At 53.0% G+C, this 12045-nt stretch overlaps 10 non-coding genes across 10 annotated transcripts; 7 read left to right on the top strand and 3 right to left on the bottom strand.

Annotated features, from left to right (window-relative positions):
* Window positions 1-1580: 1580 nt before the first annotated feature.
* TRNAN-GUU (transfer RNA asparagine (anticodon GUU)) lies at window positions 1581-1654 on the top strand. The gene has a single exon. It is a non-coding gene; the product is annotated as a tRNA-Asn (tRNA).
* A 253-nt stretch (window positions 1655-1907) lies between these two features.
* On the top strand, window positions 1908-1979 carry TRNAW-CCA (transfer RNA tryptophan (anticodon CCA)). Its single transcript has one exon. It is a non-coding gene; the product is annotated as a tRNA-Trp (tRNA).
* Window positions 1980-2050: 71 nt separating this feature from the next.
* TRNAG-GCC (transfer RNA glycine (anticodon GCC)) lies at window positions 2051-2121 on the bottom strand. Its single transcript has one exon. It is a non-coding gene; the product is annotated as a tRNA-Gly (tRNA).
* A 1703-nt stretch (window positions 2122-3824) lies between these two features.
* Window positions 3825-3898, top strand: TRNAN-GUU (transfer RNA asparagine (anticodon GUU)). The gene has a single exon. It is a non-coding gene; the product is annotated as a tRNA-Asn (tRNA).
* A 253-nt stretch (window positions 3899-4151) lies between these two features.
* On the top strand, window positions 4152-4223 carry TRNAW-CCA (transfer RNA tryptophan (anticodon CCA)). The gene has a single exon. It is a non-coding gene; the product is annotated as a tRNA-Trp (tRNA).
* Window positions 4224-6068: 1845 nt separating this feature from the next.
* Window positions 6069-6142, top strand: TRNAN-GUU (transfer RNA asparagine (anticodon GUU)). Its single transcript has one exon. It is a non-coding gene; the product is annotated as a tRNA-Asn (tRNA).
* A 396-nt stretch (window positions 6143-6538) lies between these two features.
* Window positions 6539-6609, bottom strand: TRNAG-GCC (transfer RNA glycine (anticodon GCC)). The gene has a single exon. It is a non-coding gene; the product is annotated as a tRNA-Gly (tRNA).
* A 2033-nt stretch (window positions 6610-8642) lies between these two features.
* TRNAW-CCA (transfer RNA tryptophan (anticodon CCA)) lies at window positions 8643-8714 on the top strand. The gene has a single exon. It is a non-coding gene; the product is annotated as a tRNA-Trp (tRNA).
* Window positions 8715-10559: 1845 nt separating this feature from the next.
* TRNAN-GUU (transfer RNA asparagine (anticodon GUU)) lies at window positions 10560-10633 on the top strand. Its single transcript has one exon. It is a non-coding gene; the product is annotated as a tRNA-Asn (tRNA).
* Window positions 10634-11029: 396 nt separating this feature from the next.
* On the bottom strand, window positions 11030-11100 carry TRNAG-GCC (transfer RNA glycine (anticodon GCC)). Its single transcript has one exon. It is a non-coding gene; the product is annotated as a tRNA-Gly (tRNA).
* Window positions 11101-12045: the final 945 nt, after the last annotated feature.

The raw sequence follows: 12045 nt of genomic DNA on the forward strand, positions 1-12045 counted from the left end.
GCTGATGGCAGGAATCAGATGCAGGAGACTGAAACTATGAATGTTTCTGCTTTTGCTAAGGACAGTGGTTTGGGGCCAGTGTTGTGCTTGACAGAGCACGACATCAGCCTGCTCTCTGGCTGCTCCCGGGAGAAGTGGCTGACAGAAAGCACCCTCCAGACCACCAGCAATCTTGTGTTTCACAACATGCCACTGTCACTGGACTTTCCTTCTGGGAAAGCCTAGTCACTGACCTGGCCAGATTCCCTGTCCTCCCCAAAATCCTGGGGAGAAACGGGCAGAGTTCTGCGCCCTGCGCCCTCTTTCGCGTCCCTAACGCGCTCCCAATGCGCCCTACAGCCCTGGTCGGGCACAGCCCTGGTCGGGCTCATACCACTGGGGCCTCTGCCGAGGAAGAGCCCCGGAAGCCTAGGGCCAGGCCTATTGCACAGGCATCTTAGACCAGGCCATTCCGGGATTGCTGTGTTTCACGTCCTGCCCTTCAACACTCCTGGGAGGGCTTTCCCTGAGAACCCTCATGTCTCTCCCCTCCCAGGAGGCTGTGGTTCTATGCAAAATAGGGGGTGCACCACGGGCCGTCCCCTTTCCTCTCTCTCGCCAATATCTTTCACCAAAGCTGAGCCCTGCAGGTAAATGTATCTATCTGGCTGAGGGGCCAGGGAGGGCCTTTGCCTGCAGTCTTACAAGCCAGAGTGCAGAGAAGGCAGCAGCTCTGGGACCGGGACTCTGCTCAAAGACATATCTAACATGCCACAGTGGAGCTGAGATGGGCAAGACACGTGTCTCACAGGCTGGCAGCACACCAAGACAGTGGCAGGAAACTATGCTAACAAGGAAAGAGAAAAGTCACGTGTCTCGTGGCCTTCCCACCATTAGACAGTAGTCTGCGCAAGAAAACATCCAACAGTGACAGGACAACCAAGCAAATGACAAACGCCGTGCTGAATAAAGTCATCTTACATGACATTTCGTACAAAGGCCCAGATCATGGGGATGATCGCGCAGAAGCAGCAAGTATCAGAGCCACCGAACCTGAGGTGAGTTACACGAGGAGAAAGGGAGACATGGGGACAGGGGCTAGGGGCTCAGGGAACAGCTACCACAATGCAACCTCGGGTGTGGGGATGCCACTCATTGCGGGTACTGCCCTGGGATTTCCTTTTAGAAAGAATCGCTGGTTAAAGTGTAGTGCACAAAAAACCCAACTCCTCGATTACACTATTAGATAACATCCTTTAACTGCCCCACCCACCCTGTGTGAGTCTCACCCACTTCCCGCCTGCTCCCTCTAGTCTGAGAGTTGTATCTCCACAAAAAACACACAGTGGGGCTCAATGAGCTGCTCATGTCTGACATGGACACCTAAGCAGTGCTGGATTCACAACCTGAAAGCCTGCAAAGGAAAGTGTGCCCAGCAGAAGATAAGCTGCCTGGCAACTCAGAACCTTCTTCTAAGAGAAGTAAGACATGTCACAATGGAGTCTAAGCCTACCTGTCTTATGCCAGGACCTTAGAGCTGCAGGCAGGAGCACAAAGGTAAAAACATATATTGAGTCCCAACACGCTCACTGCGGTGGTTGGTCTCTGTGGCGCAATCGGTTAGCGCGTTCGGCTGTTAACCGAAAGGTTGGTGGTTCAAGCCCACCCAGGGACGTATGCTTTTGCCTACATCAAGTCCTGAATTAAAACACAGCTGTCTGGCTTTGCTCTTAGAGCTCTCGCTTTGCCTGCGTGACATGCTCTATCTCAACATTTCTATCTTCTCTCATCTCTTCACCTCTAGTCATTTACACCAATAGGACTGGAAACGGGCCACCAAGCCTTCTACTTTAACCACAGCCGTACTGAGGGCCAATAAAAGGCACAGAAGCATTTCTTGATCCGGGGCTGAGAACTGCATGCACAGGGACCTCGTGGCGCAACGGTAGCGCGTCTGACTCCAGATCAGAAGGTTGCGTGTTCAAATCACGTCGGGGTCACTCTTTGACATTTTTTTCCCCACCAAGTCTATATCTCTGACTTCTAAAGCAAAGCCAAAAGAAGGGCGCTTTGCATTGGCCGGGAATCGAACCCGGGCCTCCCGCGTGGCAGGCGAGAATTCTACCACTGAACCACCAATGCTTCACTTACATAGGCTGAGCAGAGAGCCCTGCCGTAGACAGTAGTGATGAGGCCCATGCATTCGCATGGGACACCTATGAACAAAGTTTGCATGGCAAGCCTTGGACTGCCAAACGTTCACAATGTGATGGCAGGAATCAGATGCAGGAGACTGAAACTATGAACGTTTCTGCTTTTGCTAAGGACAGTGGTTTGGGGCCAGTGTTGTGCTTGACAGAGCACGACATCAGCCTGCTCTCTGGCTGCTCCCGGGAGAAGTGGCTGACAGAAAGCACCCTCCAGACCACCAGCAATCTTGTGTTTCACAACATGCCACTGTCACTGGACTTTCCTTCTGGGAAAGCCTAGTCACTGACCTGGCCAGATTCCCTGTCCTCCCCAAAATCCTGGGGAGAAACGGGCAGAGTTCTGCGCCCTGCGCCCTCTTTCGCGTCCCTAACGCGCTCCCAACGCGCCCTACAGCCCTGGTCGGGCACAGCCCTGGTCGGGCTCATACCACTGGGGCCTCTGCCGAGGAAGAGCCCCGGAAGCCTAGGGCCAGGCCTATTGCACAGGCATCTTAGACCAGGCCATTCCGGGATTGCTGTGTTTCACGTCCTGCCCTTCAACACTCCTGGGAGGACTTTCCCTGAGAACCCTCATGTCTCTGCCCTCCCAGGAGGCTGTGGTTCTATGCAAAATAGGGGGTGCACCACGGGCCGTCCCCTTTCCTCTCTCTCGCCAATATCTTTCACCAAAGCTGAGCCCTGCAGGTAAATGTATCTATCTGGCTGAGGGGCCAGAGAGGGCCTTTGCCTGCAGTCTTACAAGCCAGAGTGCAGAGAAGGCAGCAGCTCTGGGACCGGGACTCTGCTCAAAGACATATCTAACATGCCACAGTGGAGCTGAGATGGGCAAGACACGTGTCTCACAGGCAGGCAGCACAACAAGACAGTGGCAGGAAACTATGCTAACAAGGAAAGAGAAAAGTCACGTGTCTCGTGGCCTTCCCACCATTAGACAGTAGTCTGCGCAAGAAAACATCCAACAGTGACAGGACAACCAAGCAAATGACAAACGCCGTGCTGAATAAAGTCATCTTACATGACATTTCGTATAAAGGCCCAGATCATGGGGATGATCGCGCAGAAGCAGCAAGTATCAGAGCCACCGAACCTGAGGTGAGTTACACGAGGAGAAAGGGCGACATGGGGACAGGGGCTAGGGGCTCAGGGAACAGCTACCACAATGCAACCTCGGGTGTGGGGATGCCACTCATTGCGGGTACTGCCCTGGGATTTCCTTTTAGAAAGAATCGCTGGTTAAAGTGTAGTGCACAAAAAACCCAACTCCTCGATTACACTATTAGATAACATCCTTTAACTGCCCCACCCACCCTGTGTGAGTCTCACCCACTTCCCGCCTGCTCCCTCTAGTCTGAGAGTTGTATCTCCACAAAAAACACACAGTGGGGCTCAATGAGCTGCTCATGTCTGACATGGACACCTAAGCAGTGCTGGATTCACAACCTGAAAGCCTGCAAAGGAAAGTGTGCCCGGCAGAAGATAAGCTGCCTGGCAACTCAGAACCTTCTTCTAAGAGAAGTAAGACATGTCACAATGGAGTCTAAGCCTACCTGTCTTATGCCAGGACCTTAGAGCTGCAGGCAGGAGCACAAAGGTAAAAACATATATTGAGTCCCAACACGCTCACTGCGGTGGTTGGTCTCTGTGGCGCAATCGGTTAGCGCGTTCGGCTGTTAACCGAAAGGTTGGTGGTTCAAGCCCACCCAGGGACGTATGCTTTTGCCTACATCAAGTCCTGAATTAAAACACAGCTGTCTGGCTTTGCTCTTAGAGCTCTCGCTTTGCCTGCGTGACATGCTCTATCTCAACATTTCTATCTTCTCTCATCTCTTCACCTCTAGTCATTTCCACCAATAGGACTGGAAACGGGCCACCAAGCCTTCTACTTTAACCACAGGCGTACTGAGTGCCAATAAAAGGCACAGAAGCATTTCTTGATCCGGGGCTGAGAACTGCATGCACAGGGACCTCGTGGCGCAACGGTAGCGCGTCTGACTCCAGATCAGAAGGTTGCGTGTTCAAATCACGTCGGGGTCACTCTTTTACATTTTTTTGCCCACCAAGTCTATATCTCTGACTTCTAAAGCAAAGCCAAAAGAAGGGCGCTTTGCATTGGCCGGGAATCGAATCCGGGCCTCCCGCGTGGCAGGCGAGAATTCAACCTCTGAACCACCAATGCTTCACTTACATAGGCTGAGCAGAGAGCCCTGCCGTAGACAGTAGTGATGAGGCCCATGCATTCGCATGGGACACCTATGAACAAAGTTTGCATGGCAAGCCTTGGACTGCCAAACGTTCACATGCTGATGGCAGGAATCAGATGCAGGAGACTGAAACTATGAATGTTTCTGCTTTTGCTAAGGACAGTGGTTTGGGGCCAGTGTTGTGCTTGACAGAGCACGACATCAGCCTGCTCTCTGGCTGCTCCCGGGAGAAGTGGCTGACAGAAAGCACCCTCCAGACCACCAGCAATCTTGTGTTTCACAACATGCCACTGTCACTGGACTTTCCTTCTGGGAAAGCCTAGTCACTGACCTGGCCAGATTCCCTGTCCTCCCCAAAATCCTGGGGAGAAACGGGCAGAGTTCTGCGCCCTGCGCCCTCTTTCGCGTCCCTAACGCGCTCCCAATGCGCCCTACAGCCCTGGTCGGGCACAGCCCTGGTCGGGCTCATACCACTGGGGCCTCTGCCGAGGAAGAGCCCCGGAAGCCTAGGGCCAGGCCTATTGCACAGGCATCTTAGACCAGGCCATTCCGGGATTGCTGTGTTTCACGTCCTGCCCTTCAACACTCCTGGGAGGGCTTTCCCTGAGAACCCTCATGTCTCTCCCCTCCCAGGAGGCTGTGGTTCTATGCAAAATAGGGGGTGCACCACGGGCCGTCCCCTTTCCTCTCTCTCGCCAATATCTTTCACCAAAGCTGAGCCCTGCAGGTAAATGTATCTATCTGGCTGAGGGGCCAGGGAGGGCCTTTGCCTGCAGTCTTACAAGCCAGAGTGCAGAGAAGGCAGCAGCTCTGGGACCGGGACTCTGCTCAAAGACATATCTAACATGCCACAGTGGAGCTGAGATGGGCAAGACACGTGTCTCACAGGCTGGCAGCACACCAAGACAGTGGCAGGAAACTATGCTAACAAGGAAAGAGAAAAGTCACGTGTCTCGTGGCCTTCCCACCATTAGACAGTAGTCTGCGCAAGAAAACATCCAACAGTGACAGGACAACCAAGCAAATGACAAACGCCGTGCTGAATAAAGTCATCTTACATGACATTTCGTACAAAGGCCCAGATCATGGGGATGATCGCGCAGAAGCAGCAAGTATCAGAGCCACCGAACCTGAGGTGAGTTACACGAGGAGAAAGGGCGACATGGGGACAGGGGCTAGGGGCTCAGGGAACAGCTACCACAATGCAACCTCGGGTGTGGGGATGCCACTCATTGCGGGTACTGCCCTGGGATTTCCTTTTAGAAAGAATCGCTGGTTAAAGTGTAGTGCACAAAAAACCCAACTCCTCGATTACACTATTAGATAACATCCTTTAACTGCCCCACCCATCCTGTGTGAGTCTCACCCACTTCCCGCCTGCTCCCTCTAGTCTGAGAGTTGTATCTCCACAAAAAACACACAGTGGGGCTCAATGAGCTGCTCATGTCTGACATGGACACCTAAGCAGTGCTGGATTCACAACCTGAAAGCCTGCAAAGGAAAGTGTGCCCAGCAGAAGATAAGCTGCCTGGCAACTCAGAACCTTCTTCTAAGAGAAGTAAGACATGTCACAATGGAGTCTAAGCCTACCTGTCTTATGCCAGGACCTTAGAGCTGCAGGCAGGAGCACAAAGGTAAAAACATATATTGAGTCCCAACACGCTCACTGCGGTGGTTGGTCTCTGTGGCGCAATCGGTTAGCGCGTTCGGCTGTTAACCGAAAGGTTGGTGGTTCAAGCCCACCCAGGGACGTATGCTTTTGCCTACATCAAGTCCTGAATTAAAACACAGCTGTCTGGCTTTGCTCTTAGAGCTCTCGCTTTGCCTGCGTGACATGCTCTATCTCAACATTTCTATCTTCTCTCTTCTCTTCACCTCTAGTCATTTCCACCAATAGGACTGGAAACGGGCCACCAAGCCTTCTACTTTAACCACAGGCGTACTGAGGGCCAATAAAAGGCACAGAAGCATTTCTTGATCCGGGGCTGAGAACTGCATGCACAGGGACCTCGTGGCGAAACGGTAGCGCGTCTGACTCCAGATCAGAAGGTTGCGTGTTCAAATCACGTCGGGGTCACTCTTTGACATTTTTTTCCCCACCAAGTCTATATCTCTGACTTCTAAAGCAAAGCCAAAAGAAGGGCGCTTTGCATTGGCCGGGAATCGAACCCGGGCCTCCCGCGTGGCAGGCGAGAATTCTACCACTGAACCACCAATGCTTCACTTACATAGGCTGAGCAGAGAGCCCTGCCGTAGACAGTAGTGATGAGGCCCATGCATTCGCATGGGACACCTATGAACAAAGTTTGCATGGCAAGCCTTGGACTGCCAAACGTTCACATGCTGATGGCAGGAATCAGATGCAGGAGACTGAAACTATGAATGTTTCTGCTTTTGCTAAGGACAGTGGTTTGGGGCCAGTGTTGTGCTTGACAGAGCACGACATCAGCCTGCTCTCTGGCTGCTCCCGGGAGAAGTGGCTGACAGAAAGCACCCTCCAGACCACCAGCAATCTTGTGTTTCACAACATGCCACTGTCACTGGACTTTCCTTCTGGGAAAGCCTAGTCACTGACCTGGCCAGATTCCCTGTCCTCCCCAAAATCCTGGGGAGAAACGGGCAGAGTTCTGCGCCCTGCGCCCTCTTTCGCGTCCCTAATGCGCTCCCAACGCGCCCTACAGCCCTGGTCGGGCACAGCCCTGGTCGGGCTCATACCACTGGGGCCTCTGCCGAGGAAGAGCCCCGGAAGCCTAGGGCCAGGCCTATTGCACAGGCATCTTAGACCAGGCCATTCCGGGATTGCTGTGTTTCACGTCCTGCCCTTCAACACTCCTGGGAGGGCTTTCCCTGAGAACCCTCATGTCTCTGCCCTCCCAGGAGGCTGTGGTTCTATGCAAAATAGGGGGTGCACCACGGGCCGTCCCCTTTCCTCTCTCTCGCCAATATCTTTCACCAAAACTGAGCCCTGCAGGTAAATGTATCTATCTGGCTGAGGGGCCAGGGAGGGCCTTTGCCTGCAGTCTTACAAGCCAGAGTGCAGAGAAGGCAGCAGCTCTGGGACCGGGACTCTGCTCAAAGACATATCTAACATGCCACAGTGGAGCTGAGATGGGCAAGACACGTGTCTCACAGGCTGGCAGCACACCAAGACAGTGGCAGGAAACTATGCTAACAAGGAAAGAGAAAAGTCACGTGTCTCGTGGCCTTCCCACCATTAGACAGTAGTCTGCGCAAGAAAACATCCAACAGTGACAGGACAACCAAGCAAATGACAAACGCCGTGCTGAATAAAGTCATCTTACATGACATTTCGTACAAAGGCCCAGATCATGGGGATGATCGCGCAGCAGAAGCAGCAAGTATCAGAGCCACCGAACCTGGGGTGAGTTACACGAGGAGAAAGGGCGACATGGGGACAGGGGCTATGGGCTCAGGGAACAGCTACCACAATGCAACCTCGGGTGTGGGGATGCCACTCATTGCGGGTACTGCCCTGGGATTTCCTTTTAGAAAGAATCGCTGGTTAAAGTGTAGTGCACAAAAAACCCAACTCCTCGATTACACTATTAGATAACATCCTTTAACTGCCCCACCCACCCTGTGTGAGTCTCACCCACTTCCCGCCTGCTCCCTCTAGTCTGAGAGTTGTATCTCCACAAAAAACACACAGTGGGGCTCAATGAGCTGCTCATGTCTGACATGGACACCTAAGCAGTGCTGGATTCACAACCTGAAAGCCTGCAAAGGAAAGTGTGCCCGGCAGAAGATAAGCTGCCTGGCAACTCAGAACCTTCTTCTAAGAGAAGTAAGACATGTCACAATGGAGTCTAAGCCTACCTGTCTTATGCCAGGACCTTAGAGCTGCAGGCAGGAGCACAAAGGTAAAAACAAATATTGAGTCCCAACACGCTCACTGGGGTGGTTGGTCTCTGTGGCGCAATCGGTTAGCGCGTTCGGCTGTTAAACGAAAGGTTGGTGGTTCAAGCCCACCCAGGGACGTATGCTTTTGCCTACATCAAGTCCTGAATTAAAACACAGCTGTCTGGCTTTGCTCTTAGAGCTCTCGCTTTGCCTGCGTGACATGCTCTATCTCAACATTTCTATCTTCTCTCATCTCTTCACCTCTAGTCATTTCCACCAATAGGACTGGAAACGGGCCACCAAGCCTTCTACTTTAACCACAGGCGTACAGAGGGCCAATAAAAGGCACAGAAGCATTTCTTGATCCGGGGCTGAGAACTGCATGCACAGGGACCTCGTGGCGCAACGGTAGCGCGTCTGACTCCAGATCAGAAGGTTGCGTGTTCAAATCACGTCGGGGTCACTCTTTGACATTTTTTTCCCCACCAAGTCTATATCTCTGACTTCTAAAGCAAAGCCAAAAGAAGGGCGCTTTGCATTGGCCTGGAATCGAACCCGGGCCTCCCGCGTGGCAGGCGAGAATTCTACCACTGAACCACCAATGCTTCACTTACATAGGCTGACCAGAGAGCCCTGCCGTAGACAGTAGTGATGAGGCCCATGCATTCGCATGGGACACCTATGAACAAAGTTTGCATGGCAAGCCTTGGACTGCCAAACGTTCACATGCTGATGGCAGGAATCAGATGCAGGAGACTGAAACTATGAATGTTTCTGCTTTTGCTAAGGACAGTGGTTTGGGGCCAGTGTTGTGCTTGACAGAGCACGACATCAGCCTGCTCTCTGGCTGCTCCCGGGAGAAGTGGCTGACAGAAAGCACCCTCCAGACCACCAGCAATCTTGTGTTTCACAACATGCCACTGTCACTGGACTTTCCTTCTGGGAAAGCCTAGTCACTGACCTGGCCAGATTCCCTGTCCTCCCCAAAATCCTGGGGAGAAACAGGCAGAGTTCTGCGCCCTGCGCCCTCTTTCGCGTCCCTAACGAGCTCCCAACGCGCCCTACAGCCCTGGTCGGGCACAGCCCTGGTCGGGCTCATACCACTGGGGCCTCTGCCGAGGAAGAGCCCCGGAAGCCTATGGCCAGGCCTATTGCACAGGCATCTTAGACCAGGCCATTCCGGGATTGCTGTGTTTCACGTCCTGCCCTTCAACACTCCTGGGAGGGCTTTCCCTGAGAACCCTCATGTCTCTGCCCTCCCAGGAGGCTGTGGTTCTATGCAAAATAGGGGGTGCACCACGGGCCGTCCCCTTTCCTCTCTCTCGCCAATATCTTTCACCAAAGCTGAGCCCTGCAGGTAAATGTATCTATCTGGCTGAGGGGCCAGGGAGGGCCTTTGCCTGCAGTCTTACAAGCCAGAGTGCAGAGAAGGCAGCAGCTCTGGGACCGGGACTCTGCTCAAAGACATATCTAACATGCCACAGTGGAGCTGAGATGGGCAAGACACGTGTCTCACAGGCAGGCAGCACAACAAGACAGTGGCAGGAAACTATGCTAACAAGGAAAGAGAAAAGTCACGTGTCTCGTGGCCTTCCCACCATTAGACAGTAGTCTGCGCAAGAAAACATCCAACAGTGACAGGACAACCAAGCAAATGACAAACGCCGTGCTGAATAAAGTCATCTTACATGACATTTCGTACAAAGGCCCAGATCATGGGGATGATCGCGCAGAAGCAGCAAGTATCAGAGCCACCGAACCTGAGGTGAGTTACACGAGGAGAAAGGGCGACATGGGGACAGGGGCTAGGGGCTCAGGGAACAGCTACCACAATGCAACCTCGGGTGTGGGGATGCCACTCATTGCGGGTACTGCCCTGGGATTTCCTTTTAGAAAGAATCGCTGGTTAAAGTGTAGTGCACAAAAAACCCAACTCCTCGATTACACTATTAGATAACATCCTTTAACTGCCCCACCCACCCTGTGTGAGTCTCACCCACTTCCCGCCTGCTCCCTCTAGTCTGAGAGTTGTATCTCCACAAAAAACACACAGTGGGGCTCAATGAGCTGCTCATGTCTGACATGGACACCTAAGCAGTGCTGGATTCACAACCTGAAAGCCTGCAAAGGAAAGTGTGCCCGGCAGAAGATAAGCTGCCTGGCAACTCAGAACCTTCTTCTAAGAGAAGTAAGACATGTCACAATGGAGTCTAAGCCTACCTGTCTTATGCCAGGACCTTAGAGCTGCAGGCAGGAGCACAAAGGTAAAAACATATATTGAGTCCCAACACACTTACTGTGGTGGTTGGTCTCTGTGGCGCAATCGGTTAGCGCGTTCGGCTGTTAACCGAAAGGTTGGTGGTTCAAGCCCACCCAGGGACGTATGCTTTTGCCTACATCAAGTCCTGAATTAAAACACAGCTGTCTGGCTTTGCTCTTAGAGCTCTCGCTTTGCCTGCGTGACATGCTCTATCTCAACATTTCTATCTTCTCTCATCTCTTCACCTCTAGTCATTTACACCAATAGGACTGGAAACGGGCCACCAAGCCTTCTACTTTAACCACAGGCGTACTGAGGGCAAATAAAAGGCACAGAAGCATTTCTTGATCCGGGGCTGAGAACTGCATGCACAGGGACCTCGTGGCGAAACGGGAGCGCGTCTGACTCCAGATCAGAAGGTTGCGTGTTCAAATCACGTCGGGGTCACTCTTTGACATTTTTTTCCCCACCAAGTCTATATCTCTGACTTCTAAAGCAAAGCCAAAAGAAGGGCGCTTTGCATTGGCCGGGAATCGAACCCGGGCCTCCCGCGTGGCAGGCGAGAATTCTACCACTGAACCACCAATGCTTCACTTACATAAGCTGAGCAGAGAGCCCTGCCGTAGACAGTAGTGATGAGGCCCATGCATTCGCATGGGACACCTATGAACAAAGTTTGCATGGCAAGCCTTGGACTGCCAAACGTTCACATGCTGATGGCAGGAATCAGATGCAGGAGACTGAAACTATGAATGTTTCTGCTTTTGCTAAGGACAGTGGTTTGGGGCCAGTGTTGTGCTTGACAGAGCACGACATCAGCCTGCTCTCTGGCTGCTCCCGGGAGAAGTGGCTGACAGAAAGCACCCTCCAGACCACCAGCAATCTTGTGTTTCACAACATGCCACTGTCACTGGACTTTCCTTCTGGGAAAGCCTAGTCACTGACCTGGCCAGATTCCCTGTCCTCCCCAAAATCCTGGGGAGAAACGGGCAGAGTTCTGCGCCCTGCGCCCTCTTTCGCGTCCCTAACGCGCTCCCAACGCGCCCTACAGCCCTGGTCGGACACAGCCCTGGTCGGGCTCATACCACTGGGGCCTCTGCCGAGGAAGAGCCCCGGAAGCCTAGGTCCAGGCCTATTGCACAGGCATCTTAGACCAGGCCATTCCGGGATTGCTGTGTTTCACGTCCTGCCCTTCAACACTCCTGGGAGGACTTTCCCTGAGAACCCTCATGTCTCTGCCCTCCCAGGAGGCTGTGGTTCTATGCAAAATAGGGGGTGCACCACAGGCCGTCCCCTTTCCTCTCTCTCGCCAATATCTTTCACCAAAGCTGAGCCCTGCAGGTAAATGTATCTATCTGGCTGAGGGGCCAGGGAGGGCCTTTGCCTGCAGTCTTACAAGCCAGAGTGCAGAGAAGGCAGCAGCTCTGGGACCGGGACTCTGCTCAAAGACATATCTAACATGCCACAGTGGAGCTGAGATGGGCAAGACACGTGTCTCACAGGCAGGCAGCACAACAAGACAGTGGCAGGAAAC

The sequence above is a fragment of the Pleurodeles waltl genome, chromosome 4_1 (assembly GCF_031143425.1).
Source record: "Pleurodeles waltl isolate 20211129_DDA chromosome 4_1, aPleWal1.hap1.20221129, whole genome shotgun sequence".
NCBI lineage: Eukaryota > Metazoa > Chordata > Amphibia > Caudata > Salamandridae > Pleurodeles > Pleurodeles waltl.